Source organism: Peromyscus leucopus, chromosome 13 (assembly GCF_004664715.2).
Source record: "Peromyscus leucopus breed LL Stock chromosome 13, UCI_PerLeu_2.1, whole genome shotgun sequence".
NCBI classification, from domain to species: Eukaryota; Metazoa; Chordata; class Mammalia; order Rodentia; family Cricetidae; genus Peromyscus; species Peromyscus leucopus.
In genome coordinates this window covers 39,315,148-39,333,485 of record NC_051074.1, presented here as the reverse complement: position 1 = coordinate 39,333,485, position 18,338 = coordinate 39,315,148, and the positions used below count along the sequence as shown (strand labels likewise).

The 18,338-nt window shown below is 43.1% G+C and overlaps 1 long non-coding RNA gene across 1 annotated transcript; it reads right to left on the bottom strand.

Moving 5' to 3' along the window:
* Window positions 1-16,125: 16,125 nt before the first annotated feature.
* Window positions 16,126-17,503, bottom strand: LOC119088951. Its single transcript, XR_005092714.1, has 2 exons — window positions 17,060-17,503; window positions 16,126-16,528 (listed from the first exon to the last, which is right to left on the bottom strand). It is a non-coding gene; the product is annotated as an uncharacterized LOC119088951 (long non-coding RNA).
* Between the last annotated feature and the right edge of the window lie 835 nt (window positions 17,504-18,338).

Here is an 18,338-nt window from a genome sequence, read left to right as displayed (position 1 = left end):
CCTCTGAGATCACTCACCTGGCCACCCTGGCCCACCCAGCACCCTAGAAATCTCTGCACCTCTAAAGCAGGGCTCAGGCAGATTAGACACGCTCTCTATGAAGAATATGAAGACCTGGCCCTACTGTTTTGCCACCAAGATAGTTCTGGTTGCTCCTCACCAAGATCTCATTTCCCCCTTTCCAGCAGAGGCTGTTTGACCAAGTAAGAAAGTAACTGGCATTTTAAAGTTAATGTAATTAAAAATCAAGTCTACCTCATAGGAATTACCAACCATTCTGTGAAATGCCATTTGTTACATTGTTAGTGTCTGGCAGGATAAATAAACTGGAGAGAGGATTCTGGGAAGATCTGTCTCTACCTTCTTCATGGATATTTAATGATTTGAGGAGACCCGAGAGGCCTCTTGACTGTTCCCATCTCTTCCTATTCCACCGGCAGTTCAGTGTTTTTTCACAGCTTAGTTACTGGATCACACTTGCAGCCCTGTTCTTGAATATCATCATTAAAAACCACAGCTAGTACTCGGCCTGTTCAAAAAGCTTTCTTTGTCCTCACCTATGGCTAGTCTCGAACTTACATCATAAGCCAGGCATCTTTGAAATCTTGATCCTTTTGCCTTAGCTTCCTAAGTACACGGGACTATAGACCTGTGCCACCAGACAGGGCTAAGTTATAAAGTTTGTGCTCAGTTTTCTCTAGGTTGACTTCCTTTTATGATTCAGTCATTTCTATTACCATCCAAAGTCATGTGACATCATTATGTGTACCTGAATCTTTGCAAGCCACTGAAATTCTGACGTTGAATCCTCGAACGTGTGTGAGCTTTTGGGAGAAAGTGATATCATGAAGATAAGTACCTCAGTGAAGGAGGTCTTCACCTCCCGATTTTCTGTATAGGGGGACATAAGAAGAAGCCATGGTCTTCGATTCCTCAACCGTGTGAACTTGGACTTCTGTTGTTTACAAGTCACACGGTCTACAGGATTCTGCTCCAGCATTTCAGCATTTTAAGCAGTCTCTGATAAATGTCCTTGGCACGGTGCCTCTCATTGTTGGTCACAATGCATCCACAACTGATTGATAGCATGACACAGGGGCATACACTGAGGGGAAAGCACTTCAAAGACATTCTAGAAATCCATAATTGCTTTGTCTGGGTGCCTGCTATTCATTTGACAGATTAGATTTGTACTTAACATTAATGACTGAGAACAGCTCTAACATTTACCTAGGCATTTTCTGATTTGGTGTTTTGTTACTCCCATGAAAATTTTCTCAGCAATGTTTAGATTTGCTGTGGTCACTTGATAACCAAGTTGTTACACTCAGTTTAGTTTAGTCATAACAAAATAAAACTCATAAAGCCAATTTGATTTTCAGACTTATTTTCAAAAAAAGGGTCTCTCTACTTTCAAATTTTCTTGCCCAGAACTTGCACTTTCCCATAAAATTGATGTTTTCACAGTCTGATCTTTGATAATGCCGGGTTTCTTAGAAGGCATCTACATCATATTCTAGCAGCAGAGACTGTAATGAAACCTTTTATTATTATTATTTGGGTTCGTAGTGTTTTCTCCTGCTCCAGTGTCTCTGGGAGCTGTGAGAAGCAGCATTCTCTGGGGATAAGGAATAAGGATGTCCTTGTTAAGGCTGGGAGGTGTATTGCTGAGATCTAACAAGGGCACCCATGGGTGGGATGCCCCCCCACCTAGTCAAATGCACAAGGAGAATCAGTAACTGATATCTGAAACTCTGGAGTAGACAGTGAAATTCCAAGGACACAGCATCAAGGTAACTTCTCCTTTCCAGGGGCTTCCTTCCACAGAGGAGAGAACCCTTAACTTACAGAAATAGTCAAGAAAGATCACAAACTTCCAACAATGACTCTGAGTGGTAAGTCATTGGAGACTAGGAAACTATGGAACAACCCTTTCCTCGAACAAGCAAGGAGTGTCCCTTCTCTTGGGGGGAAGTTAAACCCCGCATGCGCTATGCTATGGTTCAGATAAGATACTATTTGATCTGAGGTCTGGGTCTCATCTGATATTCTAATCCTCCCTCATCTCCCTCCTCTTCAGCCCAGTGCTTAGCAATTCACTTATCTACTAGGTTTCTGCCCAGCAGTAGGATGCTATAGATCTTAGAAGCATCTTGTCACTGTGTCCTCCTAAGTCACACACTATATGGAAGTTAGTTACATACTGCTAAGATCCCCATTTACAGAAGAGTACATTGAAGTCTGAGGAAGTTGATCATTTGAAGAGCCTTTATGGAGACTCTAGCAATATAGTGAGCCGAGTCTTCATTTTCATGTTCTTCAGGCTTTGTGGAAAAGCATGAACTTAGAACCTGTCTTCCTTAGGGTTTTTACTGCTGTGAAGAGACACCATGACCACGGCAACTCTTACAAGGAGTTTCAGGGGTTCAGTCCATTGTCAGCATGGTGGGGAGCATGGTGGTGTGCAGGCCAATGTGGTGCTGGAGTAGTAGCTGAGAGTCCTACATCTTGCAGGCTGTAGGAAGTTGACTGAGACTCTGGACAGTATCCTGAGCATAGGAAGCCAACCCCACAGTGACACACTTCCTCCAACAAGGCCAAACCCACTCCAACCAGGCCACACCTCCTAACAGTGCCATTCTCTATGAGATTGGGGAGGCCAACTACATTCAACCTATCACAGAACCCTTTGCTCAGAAAAGAGGGCAAACTGTGTCTGAAAGTTAAAAAAAAAAATCTTTCTTGACTTGTCAGAGTATGTTTATTTTTATTTTATCTTATTTCTGGCATTTAATGTCATTCTAAGTTTTAAAAATCAACATTATAGACTATTGGCACTGATTTTACCATTTTGCTTAATACACTTGGCCCTTCATATCTGCTGGTCCAGCATCTCTGGATCCAACCAACTGTAAATTGAAATTATTCTTGAAAAGTGCTGTGTTTGTCCTAAATATGTCCAGATTTTCTATTAAACAATAGTCTAATAATTACTCAATGATATTTACATTGTATTATGTTATAATAAGTCCAGTATATATTTAAAGTGTACAAGCCTCCAGGCAGACACTAGGCCATTCTGTATAAGGGAGTTGAGCATCCACTGAGTTTGGTATCCATGAAGATATCCTGGAAGCAGTTCTCTGTATCCAAAGAAAATTGCAAAATGGAACCTTTAGCAAAAATAGTGAGAGCATTTCACTCTATCAGGAACCATTAAGATGGCACGATTCATACTTCCTAGGATGTACACATTCATGTATATCATTGTTGGCAGACCATTTTAGTTCACTTTCTTGTATGCACATTCTATGAACAGCCTCCATCTTGACTTACTGATGAGCAAAGCAGGCTCCTATGAAGAGGATTTACAAAGGGCCTAGTCTCTAGCTTCCTGTCCACACCATCACTTTTGGTGAAAGGGGTCATCTAACACAGGGAAGGGCTATGAGTAATGAAGCCTATGATAGGGTTTCTCCCATTCTAGTTTCTTAGAATGCTGTTGCCACTCTGAACAGGGAAAGCAAGTTCTGGTGTATGCAGAAAATCTGGCCCCTTGGGACTATGCAGTCGTAGATATAACACACTTGCTTGTACTTGAGTTTTTGTGGGTCTGTCAGAATCCTGTGCTTATGGGATCTCCCAACAATCATATATGCAAATAAAACATCCAAAAAATAGCAGCAAAGAAAGGCTTGTCCTAGGAGTCTCCTCTGCTCATATACACTCTGTGTTTCCATCAGACTTCAGACATAAAACAAAGTAGGATGAATTACTAAAACAAAATGGCAAGAATTACTAAATGCTTCAGTTCGGAGATGGCAACAACCAAACAGGGAAGCTTCTTCAGTGTGGCACCCATGACACAGCATTAGTCACACCCTTCCTTGTAAAGTTGGCCTTGGTCAGGACCCATGCTGGAGTCCATGTGAGCCCAAGCTCACCCTGTCTGCTCCACTACGCAGTATTAATTCCACCTGAACACAAGAGACCGCAGCTTTAGTCTGCCTATTCTGCTTGTAGTGCGTGGTTTTCAAATGTGTCCACAAATTATTTCAGAGGTGGAGCTTAGGTATGGGTTTCCGGTTTAACTCTTGGATTCAATCCCAACTACAACGAGAGCTCAAAGAATGGAGGAGTTCAGCTCTCTTCCTAGGAATAAACTACGTGGAGTGACTTACTTATAGCAAATGTAATGGGGCAAAATGATAGGAACAACCATGAAAGACCTTGCATCTTCCGTTCTCTTCCTCTTGGATCACTTGCTCTGATGATAACAAGCTGCTGACTGTGCCAGGAGAAGATAACACAGAGATGCTTTCTAAGACTGAGCAACTGGGACATCTTGCATTGGGTCACTAGGCCCACGAATGAGCCATCTTGCAAACGGGTCCTCCAGAGCTATTGCAGTTCACAGGAATCTGAACTGCAGCTTCATGAGAGACCTTGAGCTACAGCTTCCCAGTTCAACTGTTCTTGCATTCCTGACTCAGACATTCTGAGCAAGTGTTTGTTGTTTTAAGCCTCTAACCTTGGGGGCAGTTGGCTATGCAGCAAGAGATGACTAACTTACCGTTATTTTCAAGTAGACCTATAATCTTGACACAATCCAAAACAATCTAAAGGCTTACCAAGGAGTTTTGCTGGTCATACAAGACATCTCCAAAGATATTGAAATGAACAGAGAAAAGTCTCTACTCGAAAAGGGCAAGTGAAGGAAAATAAGCAGAATATACTTAATTTTTTATAAACATCTTATTTCTTTTAGGCACATACAAAAGGACCAGAAATCACATGGCATTGAAGACTGGAGCTGAGAAGCAATCTCTATGTCCATCCTCTCACTGGCTGCAAAGCAGAAGAGTTTCTAGTCTGATTGGTTGCCATAGCAGCAAATGATACAGGAGCCCTGTGCGGCCATTCTTCTGCCCGCTTCAGACTCCACCTATCATCCTTTGGAAGAACAGCGATTCTGGTACATTCTTTAGAGGCCCTCAGCCTAGCGAGGCCTTGGCTATCCGCTATGATAACTATCATCACCAGAGGCCCTTCAGTAGCCCTGTCCCTCCCTTGCCTCAATCCCAGCCTCTTCAGGTTAGCTTAGCTTCCTGGGATCACCTCTTGGAGGCGTTAAGGAGAGCAATGGACTGAAATGAACATTGGGGACATGCTTTGTCAGGAAGTGGGCTTACCATGTCCTACCAAGGGAGGAAGCCGAGGTCTCCTCCCTACTCCCATCTCTGTTAGGCCAATCTGGCCAACCACAGGCTGAGTGGCCAGTCTTTGATGCAAATGTGAAATTCTCTTACTGTTCCTAAGAGTATTTCTCTTATCACTGTGAACATACTTCAGGTTGGTCTTGTCTTACAGGACTCATGCTAAAACTCCTTGAACTTAGGCATTCATTAGTTGGGAGAAAAGCAGAGATCTATGCAGATAGATCTGGTATTGCAAATATATATACATATATGTGGATTACATATGTTATGTATATATATCCAAATTAGCTTTGATAGAATGGGCATGTTTTTCCTGGCATGCAATCTATCCACAAGCATGGTATGTCTTTCATTTTGCTCAAGTCAACTTTTGTGTCTTTAAGGCACTTTTTGGTATTTCTCTTATAAAGATTTTGCATTTTTGCATATCTTCATTGAATAGATTTTCTTTGTGTCCATTGTTATGTCTTTCAATTTGAGTTAGCCTTGTTACTGGTCCTAGGGCATTACACATGTAAGAGCATATAACCTACAAGTAAAAACAGGTTAGCCTTTCTATTTAATTTTCTAAGGGAGGTGCTAATCTATTTCTCTTGTGGTTGTAGTAGTTTATACTTCCAGTACAAAGAGGACTAGTGAGAAATAGTGAACTCTTTTTTACTTTCTTATTGGCTTTAGCAGCAACTCCTTCAATGTTTCTTCATTAACTATGATCCTGAGTTTAGAGCTAAGTAGCTTATTCATTGAGTTAAATTAATCACGAATTCAGATTTTTGTACTTTTATTTAAGAAAAAGCAGTCAATGATATGGAAAGGTTTTTTAACCATTTGTAGACGGCATGATATTTTTCTTGGAATTTTTTTTTGTTTTTCGAGACAGGGTTTCTCTGTGTAGCTTTGCGCCTTTCCTGGAGCTCACTTGGTAGCCCAGTCTGGCCTCGAACTCACAGAGATCCGCCTGCCTCTGCCTCCCGAGTGCTGGGATTAAAGGCGTGCACCACCAACGCCTGGCTTAGAATTTTTAATATGCATACATTTTGAATTTCCTAACTTCTAATTTCCTAACTATTTGACTCACTCCAATAAACACTACTTTATTATGGGGTATGCTTTCTGCATGGTAGTAGATTCTATTTGTTAAAATCTTGTCTGGAAACATTACACAAATTGTTTTATGGGATAGTGACTGGGGAATTTCTTTATACATCCTTTCCCTATCAGATTTAGATTCCAATGTCATATCTGCTTTGGGGAAATATTAAATATGCTTCTTTTAGTCTTGACTTTCTGCAACAATTTAGGAAAAATTTTAACACCACCCCCTCCACTCCCGGTTTTTGCAAGCATGATAGAATTTCTCCTGTCCCTTCTTTTCTTGATGCCTTCCCCAGGAGGTAATCCGGGTCTGCTACTCCGTAGTACACCTTGGTAGCTTCCTTCAGTGCTTCCATGGGAATGTGTGTACTCAAACCTTCCATCTACATACATTGTATATTTCTACACAAAATGATACAGTTTGTCTAGTTTTTCAAGTTTACTTGCATAAAGGACTACAAAATCTGTATCACCTGTTTTAAAATGTGTGTGTGTTTTTTTTTCAGGAATGTCCTTTCCCAATTGCAAATACATAACTTTTTGCTTTATCCTTTCCTAGTGAAAGCTCATGTGTGATTAATCGCCATTAATTTCGTCATAGACCAGAGGGGAGAAGGTTTGGGATTCAACTGGATCTGTTGTCTGTCTAACTGTTGGTTCTTTTGTGCCCCCTTTTCCTCTTTCATCTTGTTCTTTCTTCTATTGCACCAGTATTGCCCAGCTATCTTGTATTTGGGGAGAGCCATTCTCAAAGTGTGGGCACCCTTCAGTAAGCTGGGGTCCTGGAGGAAAGGCAGAGCCCAAGACCTGGAAGTCTGCACTCATGGGAGAGCAGTGCGTTTTCTTGAGCCAAACGTGTGGTTTGCTGTTGTCACAGCCTCTGGATTCTTCAGCCTTTAAACATACACATCAATGACTTAAGGAAAGTGTCCACACCTTTAGCTTCAGACTGGGGCTGCATCTCTGGTCCTCCTGTGAGAAGGCATCTGGATTATTGGACAGAGTGACCCCACATGTCCCTGGCTCTCCAGATTGCACATGGATATCATCTGAGTCACCCTTAAAATGCTCCCTTACAATTGCTTATACATTGGACAGGCCCATTCCTTTGGTGAACCCTAATTAGCACACTCACTTTGCCTATGTCTTTACACAAAAGTCACTTTCCATTATTCAAGTGCTTTTATCTTTGTATCCTTATAGTTCTTATCATTTGCCTTGGAAATGTGCTGTGTTGTTTTGGAGGACAGAAATCTATGACCGTCACTCTTCATTGTGAAGTGTGTCTTTTGAGATTGAAAAGTGTTCATCACATTTGATCTCAGGCCCAAGGCTGAGAAGCAATGAACATGGCCTTGCTTGCCACACTGAATGTGTTGTTATGAATTCTTTGCCCACCATCTCTTTCTCTCGGCTCACCTTCTGAGTGCGCCCCATACTGGAATGCTTTGCCTTCCTCTTACTTACTTCTCTGATTCATTTTGTTTTGGAGTTTTTGTTTCAAAAGACAATATGGAGTTGGGTCTTGGTTTTTGTTCTTGTTTTATTTTGTTTTCAGTTAAAAAAAAATTAATGGCTGAATTAAACCCATTTACATTTATCGATACGATTGCTCTGCTCAAAGTTAGTTTTATTTCTACTTTGTTTAAACTCACAACACAGGCCCTGGGGAGACATGGCAAAATGTTTCAGTCCTCCATGTCAGTCTCCTGTTTATCCTAAGTCACAACCCAATAAACTCAACAGATCACCATTGCTAAAGTTGCTCTGTTAATCTTCCTTTTCAGAGAAATTTCGTCTTTTGAGCACATGTCCCAGAAGGGCTCACGGGCACAAGGTTTCTTGGGCTCTTCTGTCTTTAAAGCTCTTTTTCTATGGCTTCAAAATTTAAAGGATTCTTTTGGCTTTACCTTTGAAACTAATAGTTTTGATAGGATAATTTTTATTCTCTTGGTTACTTTCCTGTACTGCTTTAAGGCCCCCTATTATTCTATCGTTCAAATTTGGTCTCCCGCTGGCACCTTGTAATTTAGTCTGTTTTGTATATGGATTTCCTCTTTGTCTTCTGCCTTTCCTGAATGTAGTCAACCCAATTCTTTCCTTTTGAATTGCCCTCTTTTCCCGTCTTAGGTGTTCTTTGTTTTTGCGTGTGTTACATTTCAGATACAAGGTGGGTGTAGATATAGTGTGTGCTGCTCGAGAATCTTCCATTCAGGTTGGAGTGTTGTCTTACAGTTTTCTTCAGCTTCATCACGGTTTGGTTCCAGACCAAACTTTCATCAGCCGCCAAGCTCCGACACTCATTCTGGCTTCTCTTGATAAGAATTTGTATGCATGTACAAAGCTGGTTTGTGTCTCTACTTTTCTGTGGTGGGACCGGTGATTGGGAGGATTTATCAGATACATTCGAGAACACACTCATCTGTCAGTCTAATAAAGTATGGTTTTTATCCTGAACAATTTTGTTGCTGGGTTGGGGACAGGGCATTGGTAGAGAGTCAAACTGTGTATAGGTTTCCATATTACAATTTATTTTAAAATGTATTTATCTTTTAATTACAAGTTACATACACTTTTTTGTATAGAATTATAGTAATGTATAAAACATCACAGCGTAATTTATTTTGTAATTTATTTCATTACTGACTCAGGTTTCTTTTGCCCCCCAAAATCTCATTTTCCCTTTCCTGTCACTCTCCAGCCTGAAGCATTTTCTTCCCAAGACTGCATGACTATTTCCACCTTCGCCACCTGGTCTCCCTCCCTGTCTGAAGTCAGAGCTTTGAACGAGCAGCACGCACTCCTCCATACACCCCAGGTCATGGCATCCCTCCACACACCCCAGGGCACATGGTGGGTAGATTCTTTCCTTCCTGGTTTTTGTTGTTGTTGTTTTAATTTTAGGGGGAACACTAGCTCTCTTTTCTATTCATATCCTCACCCCCTGAATTCCTCCTGACTTCTCTGAAGACTTGCAAGTATGATTTTGGAACTAGCTCACTAGAACTTGGCACTTATATCTCCATATATAAAAACTCTAAGTTGAGTATTCTTAGGTTAGTTCTAAGTTTGGCATTTAGTTATGATGACATATGTGTTTTTATATTAGTTGTGTTTTCTTCTTGAGTTTGTTTTAAGGTTCACTGTGAATTTGGGGTTAATGAGTTAGCCATTAACTACTCCAATAATAATCCTTTTTAAGATGTACTTTTTGTTTTTTACATAGATGTTCATTTCCAGAACTCACCGCGCACATTGCTACAAGTAAATGAGAATTTTTCTTTCATTAATCGTGCCAGGAGAGAGGTGTGATTTAAGTCTTTCAAATTTAGACATGTGCTGAAAAACTGTTTGGGTTAAATAACACAGTGAGAAAATGTTATTTCTCCCCAAAGATGGTTGTCTGAAATAACAGAAAAATATTATTATCCTCACAAAACAAAACTCGAGAACAACAACAAAAAAAAAATAAGCATACAGTTTACAAGTCAATTGCAATTATAAACTTTATGATGGAGAGGTTGTAGTTAAAGCCTGACTTGCATTGCAGGGGTGACATTACTTTGCAATGCATTATTTCAATTTAACTCATTTCTTCAGAACTGGTTAAGTTGCATCTCTTCTATACTCTATAATGCTTCCTATTTCTTTTTTCTATTATGTATGTGTGCCTTATTTGTTGAATGCTAACACTCATTACACATAGAGAGATGTTTGGGGAGCCGGGTTAGCACTCGTCTTTTAATCTGTGGTATAGCCCTTAGCCTGGGCTACTTGAATCGTCAAGAGGGCTGTGATGGAAAAAGCAATCCTGCTAATGGATTAGACATTAGAAAACTCTGGATCAAAGGATTCTTTCATCATTAAAATGCCAGGGAATGAGTACTGTGGTTTCTTGTGGCAGGTGCCCAGGTTAATTTCTCAAGGATTTACATTTTGGGAAAGATTGGCAAGTTAGCTATTTGAAGCTGAATTTATCTCTAAATCACTGAAAGAAAAGAACAAACACCTGGCTGGGAAGGCCAAAAACGTGAAGTTGATGAATAGAGCTTGGTGAGACTTCATGCTCCTGGTTTTCTGCAAGCCTGATCTAAGTCAATGCCCGTCTGATCACCAGCAATTAGCGGCAGGCAGTGGAATTGCCTTGGGTACAGAGTGAGGACTTGTGGACACACACACACACACACACACACACACACACACACACACACACACAACACGCACGCCTACATCTGTATCAAGTACATGGTCTGAGCACTGGTCTATAGGCACGTAAAAAACTGGCCGACCATCTTCCATACTAAAATTCTTTGGGAGATGAGAATAAAACACCTAGCTTTGTCTGCTGGACAACATGCTGTAGGGATCATTTCAGAATTCTTAAATCTCTTCTCACATTTCTGAAAATAGCTATTGAGAAAGAACTCCAGTTTCAGACACCAAGACTTACTTAGGGAAAATCAAGTTAAGAGGCTGAGAGACAAGGAGATGAGTCTGCTTTCATAATTACTGTCTCTGGCAGGAGGAATTGGAAGCACCTCTCAACTGCATCCCAACTGGGAACCACTAATGCAAATAATTCCCTTGGAAGCAGCACTTTCCCCAGCAACAGGGAAAAGCAGCCATTCATCACCACAGCTGCCCATTTGTGATAATGGCACCCCAAGTAGGGTGGCCGGGTTTGGTGAATAAAAAGGCAGGATGCCCTAGGAAATCTGAATCTCAGATAAACATGAATAATTTTTAACAATAAATATGTATGGCCCATGCAAATGTTGAGGTTATCCCCATATCGTTCAAAGGATGTGTTACATGGGGCATGCTCATTCTAAAGTTTAACTATTGTTTATCGTCATCTGAAATTCTAATTTTTTATTTGTCTTGTGTTTTTCTGGCAATCTTAAACCCAGTACTCCTCTTCCAGAGTTCCCTTCAGGAAGAAAGGAAGGAAGGAAGGGAGGGAGGGAGGAAGAAAGGAAGGAAGAGAGGGAATTAGGGAGGGATGGAGGAAGGGATGGAGGAAGGGAGGAAGGAAGGAAGGAAGAAGAAAGGAAGGAAGGAAGAGAGGGAGGGAGGGAAGGACGAAGGAAGGGAGGGTGGAAGAGAAAGAGAGAGAGGGAGGGAAGAAGGAAGGAAGGAAAGAAGGAAGGAAGGGAGGGAGGGGAGGGAGGGAGGGAGGGAGGGAGGGAGGAGGAAGGAAGGAAGGAAGGAAGGAAGGAAGGAAGGAAGGAAGGAAGGGAGATTTCTTTATCTAATAAGAACACACTAACTGCACATGAAATGTAGGTTACTATAATAGAAAGTATTATTTTATCAATAAATATAAAATTGTAGACTCTGGGGGAAAAATGATCCCTGTACTTCATATTGCCATTGGAAAAGGTTTTAAAATAGACATCTGTGTTTTGACAATTCAGGCTTTGCGGATACACACAAAGAAAATGGTAATCCCCTCCGACTCATTGTCCTCCCAGCCTGTTGGCCTCAAAGTGATCAACATTCACAGTAGAGGTAGGTACACATGTCTCTGTTATGATCATGCATTTATGTAATCATTCACACTTCCCTTTTAATTTTTTATTAAGTTGGTTCTTTTGAATTGAATCCATGTATATAAAATATTCTGGTTCTCTCCCCACACCCTCTCTAACCTCTCTGCACTCCTGTTAACCCCGGTTCTCTCCTCCCAGGACCTCTCCCAGATCGATGACTTTGGGGTTTATTGGGTCAGTGGTTTATTCTAACCAGGACCCTCCTTTTTCTATTGGAGTAGGGGCTACCTGTTGGAGTGTGGTGAGGTCAGCAGTAGGTACTCAACTGATGGAAACAGCCCCTCTCTCCCCTGAGTCTGTCTGTATGCAACAGTTCAGCTGGGAGGAGGTAGGACCCCTGAGTCTCCTCTCATCCGCGTGTGGCTGTTAGTGGGCCCATTCTTGTGCAGATTCAGCCCAGAGATAGTGAGAATTGGTGAGAATTTTGCCGCTTTTCTCCTCTATCTTTCGCCTCCTATGGCAGAGCTTAATTCTGTTGTTAAGAGAGGTTGATATGATGTTGAACTACCTTGTGTCCCCTAAGGATCCTATCTATTCCCATCAAGGTTTAGAATCCTTCAATGTCTACCTTCCAATACAACTGTCACTAATCACATGTGGTTTCTAAGTACTCAACATCTGTCTTATCCAAGTGGAGATGTGCCATCGTATGTCACCACACTTGCATATGAAGATTTAGTTGCACGGTGGCAGCCATGAGAATTATGGAATAGAAGCAAGAATGGCCATCTAAGTTACAGAGAAAGTTGATAAGGCACAGCTTTTTGAAGGGACTTGTTCCCTATCCACTAGACTCAAGTTCTGGTTGAACACACACACACACACACACACACACACACACACACACACACACTTCTCTGGGCCCTTCTCTTTCCCCTTGGTATGCACGTTTTTCTACATAAATTATATCCCTCTCCCATCAATTCACTCACTCAATCTATACTGTTATGGGTCACAAAACATTTACTGAACTGGTAACTTGTTCCACAGAAGGCCCTAAAGCATAAGAATACTCCAGCCTGGCTGCCACACTCGAGAAATCTGATTGGATTTTTTTAGGTTGAACCTTATAAATTGGTATCAGATCACGTTTGGTCCAAACTGCCTGGCCCTATATAGTTTGACAGCATTTTTCACACACAAACACACTTTGAGATCCAGAGCAATAACACTGTTGAGTGTACCATTTTAGAACCAGACTTATAATTTTTAAGCTTTGAAAATTTGTTGAGGCAGGGTTTCACTGTTGCTTAGGCTGATACTGAACTCCTGGGTTCCAGTGATTCCCCTGCCTCAGACTCCCCGGGAGTCTTGGCTTCCTTTTGAAAGTCTAAGTGACTTTTAACTTAATTCTCTGAACCTCATTCTACCCATATGTAAATGAGGGAAATTCATAATTCATGGAGTTGTGAGAATCCAAAGTTTAATCTTCATCTATAATTTCAATACATTGCCCAGCACACATGAAATGTGCAATATGATTTTGAAGTATCATCCTTGTCTCTATAAAAGTCCATGAATATATATATCCCCATTTGCAAAACAGCAAAACTGAATCTATCAAACAAGAAAAAAAATAATAAACACCCCTTTTTAAAATTAAAGAAAGTGGCCAGAAACTTTATTGTCTGTTTCGAAGAGAAAAGCCAAATGGCAGGGAGGAGAAACTCAATCAATTCCAGGGCAGGACAGCAGGCAACAGATGGGCCCCATGGCTCCCTTCACACAGGGGCAGGCAGGGGTTTGGAGTCTTGAGGTTGTCTGTTTATTCTGAACCAGAGCCGAAGTCTGAGTGCCCTTGCGAAGAGTCCGTGTTGAGTTTCATGTTTATGCAGGGAGGGCCTGGAGGGCAGCACCGCCACAGGACTGATGGACAGATAGATAGACTTGCCTAGATTTATGGCCCAGCAGCTGAGCGGCGCCCGCTCTCTGGTGGGGACGCACCATGAATTTAACACAGCCCACTGGAATCCGGAGCCAGACGTCGAAGAAACCATTGGTATTATTAGCAATCTCCTGGCAGGAAGACCGCCGTGGTTCCCGACTGTGCCAGGGTGGCTAAGCTTCTCGGGTACTGCTTTCAGAGAAGCGCCCTGACTTTGTTCCTACACAAGAACCATAGCCTGCCTCACGAACAGTACCTCTGACACCAAGGTCAGCCTTGTGGGCCACACTTCCAAGCCAGGGGCCGGTTTACAAGACAACGAATAAAGCGGAGGAAAACCAGAAATGTTGAACTGGATTGGCTGGTTGATCCAAAGAATTGTACTTAGAGGTGCTAAAAGGATGCACAAGGTCAAAAATCAGAGTCTTGGCTACAGAGCCGGGTGGAATCAATTCTCACCTATGGTGCCAAATAACAGTTGTGTGATGCCTTTGCTGCTCCGGACCTCAGTTTCACTCTGAGAAATTTTACCCAAAGTCTGCCTTATGGATGGTTGTGAGGTTGAAAGGCATCTGCGAATGCACCCGGTGCACCTGACTTCATTTGTCTGTTCTCTGTCTGCAGAAGGTCACTCCAGGAAAAGCCATCATTTGGGCACATGCAGTCGCCCAGCCAGTGAAAGCCGGCCTGCTTCTCCACCTCTCCACGCCTACCTTTGGTCCTGTCTTGGCTTTTTCCCAGAAGGCCTCAGGCTTCCAGGCTGGCTGCCAAGCCTGGAGGATGCTGCAATTGGCTTTCAGGGACTCCACCCTCATCACTCTCCCTCCTTCGAGTGGCCGCCCTGTTCCCTGCTCCGCCCTAGAAGATAAGGTCTGTGGTGGCCCCAGCATGAAGGACCAGCACTTATTGTAGGATTCATCTCAAACCACCATCAGCAATCTGTGCTTACTTGTGGCATGCAGGGGAATCAAGGGCTATGAAAAGAGCTACGTTCCAGAACTCTTCAGGATCCCTTTTGGATTGTCAATCAAGCCCTGTACCTGGAAGGAGACCTGGATTCTCTCTTTTCAGTGTTTCACAAAGGGAACCACTCACTAGTTATAATGTGATAATTCAGTGTCGTCTTGAACCTTACCAAAGATGAGAAGTTTTTGAGAAAAAAAAATTAGAGATTTAGAATACTAAATCTTTTTTTCTCAAGAAATTTTTTTTTCATTCATTTTACACACCAATCAAAGATCCCCTTCTTCCCTCCTCCCCCCACCCTCCAGTCTCCCCTTCTAACCCATTCCCTACTCCCTCCCACAAGAATGCAAATCCATGTGGAGGCACCTTTAGTAGAGGCAAGTCCAAGGCCTTCCCCCTGCCTCAAGGCTGCACTAGGTGTCCCACCATAGGTAGTGGGCTCCACAAAGCCCTCTCATGCACCAGAGATGGATTCTGATCCTACAGCCAGGGGGCCTCCCAAGCAGATCAAGCCACACAACTGTCTCACTGTGTAGAGGGCCTAGTCCATGCAGGCTCTACAGCCATTGATCCGACTTTCATGAGTTCCCTCTAGTTTGGTTTGATGGTCCCTGCATGTTTCCCCATCATGATCTCATGCACTTGCTCATAGAATCCCTCTTCTCTCTCTCTCTCTCTCTCTGACTAGACTCCCGGAGCTCTGTTTGGTGATTGGCTGTGGATCTTTGCATCTGCTTCCATCAGTCATTGGAGAAAAGTTCTGTGATGACAGTTGGGGTATTCACCAGTCTGATCTCTGGGGCAAGCCAATTCAGTTCAGACACCCTCTCCACTATTGCTAGTAGTCCAGGCTGGGGTCATCCTTAGGGATTCCTGACAAATTTCCTAGCACCTGGTTTCTCTCTATGCCCGTGATATCTCTCTCTATCATGGTACCTCTTTCTTTTCTTTCTTTTTTTTTTTTTTTTTTTTTTTTTTTTTTTTTTTTTTTTTTTTTTTTTTTTTGTTTGTTTTTTTTCGAGACAGTGTTTCTCTGTGTAGCTTTGCGCCTTTCCTGGATCTCGCTCTGTAGACCAGGCTGGCCTCAAACTCACAAAGATCCGCCTGGCTCTGCCTCCCGAGTGCTGGGATTAAAGGCGTGCGCCACCACCGCCCGCCCGGCCATGGTACCTCTTCATTGCATTCCCCCTCCCTCGCTGTTCCAGTTCAACCATCCCATTCCCTTATGCTCTCATCCCCTATCCCCTACCCTCCATGGCCCACCCCTCATCCTAAGCAAAGGGTAATCAGGCAACAACCCACAACTCCAGAGAAGCTAACTAACAGGGACGACCCAAAGAGGGACACATGGTCCGTCCTGGGAAGGGAAAATAGATGAGATCTCCAGGAGTAAACTGAGAATACCAAATCTCAGGAATTTTTTATTTTACAGTTCGATATTTCACGTTTTATGAACATCTGTATAAAGGGGCACAGATGGTAAGAAGGAATTGCCCTTGGCCGAGGGCTCCTGCTCTGCATAACTATGCCGCACCATCCTGGGGCACAAGAACTAAGTTGCCTTTTCAGAGTGTTCATTTCAACTGGAACAGGCTGGAGCCGGCTCACACCAGCTCAGAAGAGCCCATTATTCACATGCCCTTCCAGCTCCATGGTCGGTGACTTCCTGTTGCGCCTGAAATCAGGGCTGTGGGACTTCTGCAACCACAGAACTCAGTGGTCAGTGGCTGGTGAGAAGAACCAGTGGCACTTTTCACCTTCTCTGTGAGAAGTGATTTTTAGACATCCACGATCCATGGCTTACATTCCTCCTAACATATGAGAAGGAGATTTCAGTGATTTTTCTGACCAGCTCCATTTAATCAAGCAAGAAAACTCCATTTACAGGTCTCCAACTCTGTACGCGTCCTTTTGGAAACACGTATGTTTGACAACTACCCAGCCCCACCACATCTCTCCCCGTTATGTTAGTGGGACTCTTGTCTGTATCTTTAAGGTATTCCCCCAGAGGGACAGACATCTAGGTGGCTGATACATAAACCTCAGCACTTTCCGGAGAGAAACCTGTGATCTAATCTGTGTGGACAGTGAGGCGGGCCTCCAACAGTCTCCCTGACCCCCTTGGACTGCAGACATTTCCTGGCTGTCCCTGTCATCTAGCTTCCCCTAACCTGTGACTTTCTCCATCTATCATATTTGCAGATGACTGCAGACAGCCCCTGGGACAGACGAAATATCCAATTTTAAGGCAACAAGGCCCAAGACCAAAGCAAGAGCCCGACTTTTCCCCAACAACAGTCCCTCCTTTCTTCTTTGGGCACACTGGGTCAAGTGACACCCACCTCCCTTCTGACGCAGATAGCTGGCTTTTTTTTTTTCTTTCTCCTACAGCACTCCTTTCTTCGACCCAGCCACACTCCTCAGTCACAGCAGATTCCATTTTCAGCTGAAGAGGGGGAGGGGCCAATACTAAAGGAATCTTAAAAAAAAAAAAAACCCTCCACCTGACCCCTGTCTGAACAAATAATGAATCTCCAGAAAAAGCAGCCTGCTGATGGGTCCAGGCTGTGCCTGTGGATTTATGAGGTGACATCTGTTTGAAGACGAGGTGCAGGGCCTGAGCTGTGGGTGACACACTCCTGGATTGTTTTAACGGGCCAGCTCCTGAAGGACAGCAAATCCCTCCCCCAGCTGAGTGTTATTAAAGTGGCAAAGATGGAGAGGAACGCTTTCCCAGATAAATCAGCTTACTGGCTCTGGGCTCCATTCCCATTACCCCGCCTACTGGAAAGCACTCCCTGGGGGAAGGAAATGAAGGGCTGAGAAGTACTTGCAGGTACATGCTTAATGCCTTAAACTCTGGCTTTGTGTTAACAGCGATTCATGGGCTGGGCTTTAAAGAAATAGATGGATTCCCAATCTGACCAATTTAAATAATCCCTGGGAGAGGACTGAAGGGAGGATTTATGTCCTTAGTAACTAAAAGGCACAGCAGAGCTTAGCCTAGAGGCTGGGTTTCTGTGCTCAGTGTCACAGAACCATTCCGGGAGAAGATCCACATAAACCCTGGTGTAAAGAAGTTACTGGAAGAGGGAGGAAGCAGAGAGAAGTGGATGAGAGCAAGAGAGGAGGGTGGAGAAGCATCTGTCCTGGAGACAAGGGTAGATGGGAAAACAAGGCATGGAATCAGAAACTGTAGTCTTACTTTACACTTTAACATGTGTGGCGTATCTGTTGGGCTGTGTGCGTACAGCCAATGGGTGTGTGATGATCATACCTCAACATGTGTGTCTCTCTGAGAGACTGTGTGTATACTTGCATTTCCTCCAGGAAATCCAAAGGCAGAGAGATACGCTTATATTTAGCATCACACGAACATGTATTCATTGAGGAGAAAACAGGCCTCGGAGGCCAAGTGTGGGGACAAAATAACAGCCCCCTGTGACTGAGCAGTGTTTGAGAGTGGCGACAGCCTAGGAGTCCTTTCAGGGAAAGTGAGGGAATTCGGTCTTCTGAAGAGAACGTGTCTGTTGAGAAGGGAGAAAAATAAAGGGTGGATCTAGGCAGGTAAGCCTAGGTCATCTATATGCCTTCTAGGTAAGTCAGAGAGAGGCGCAGTCA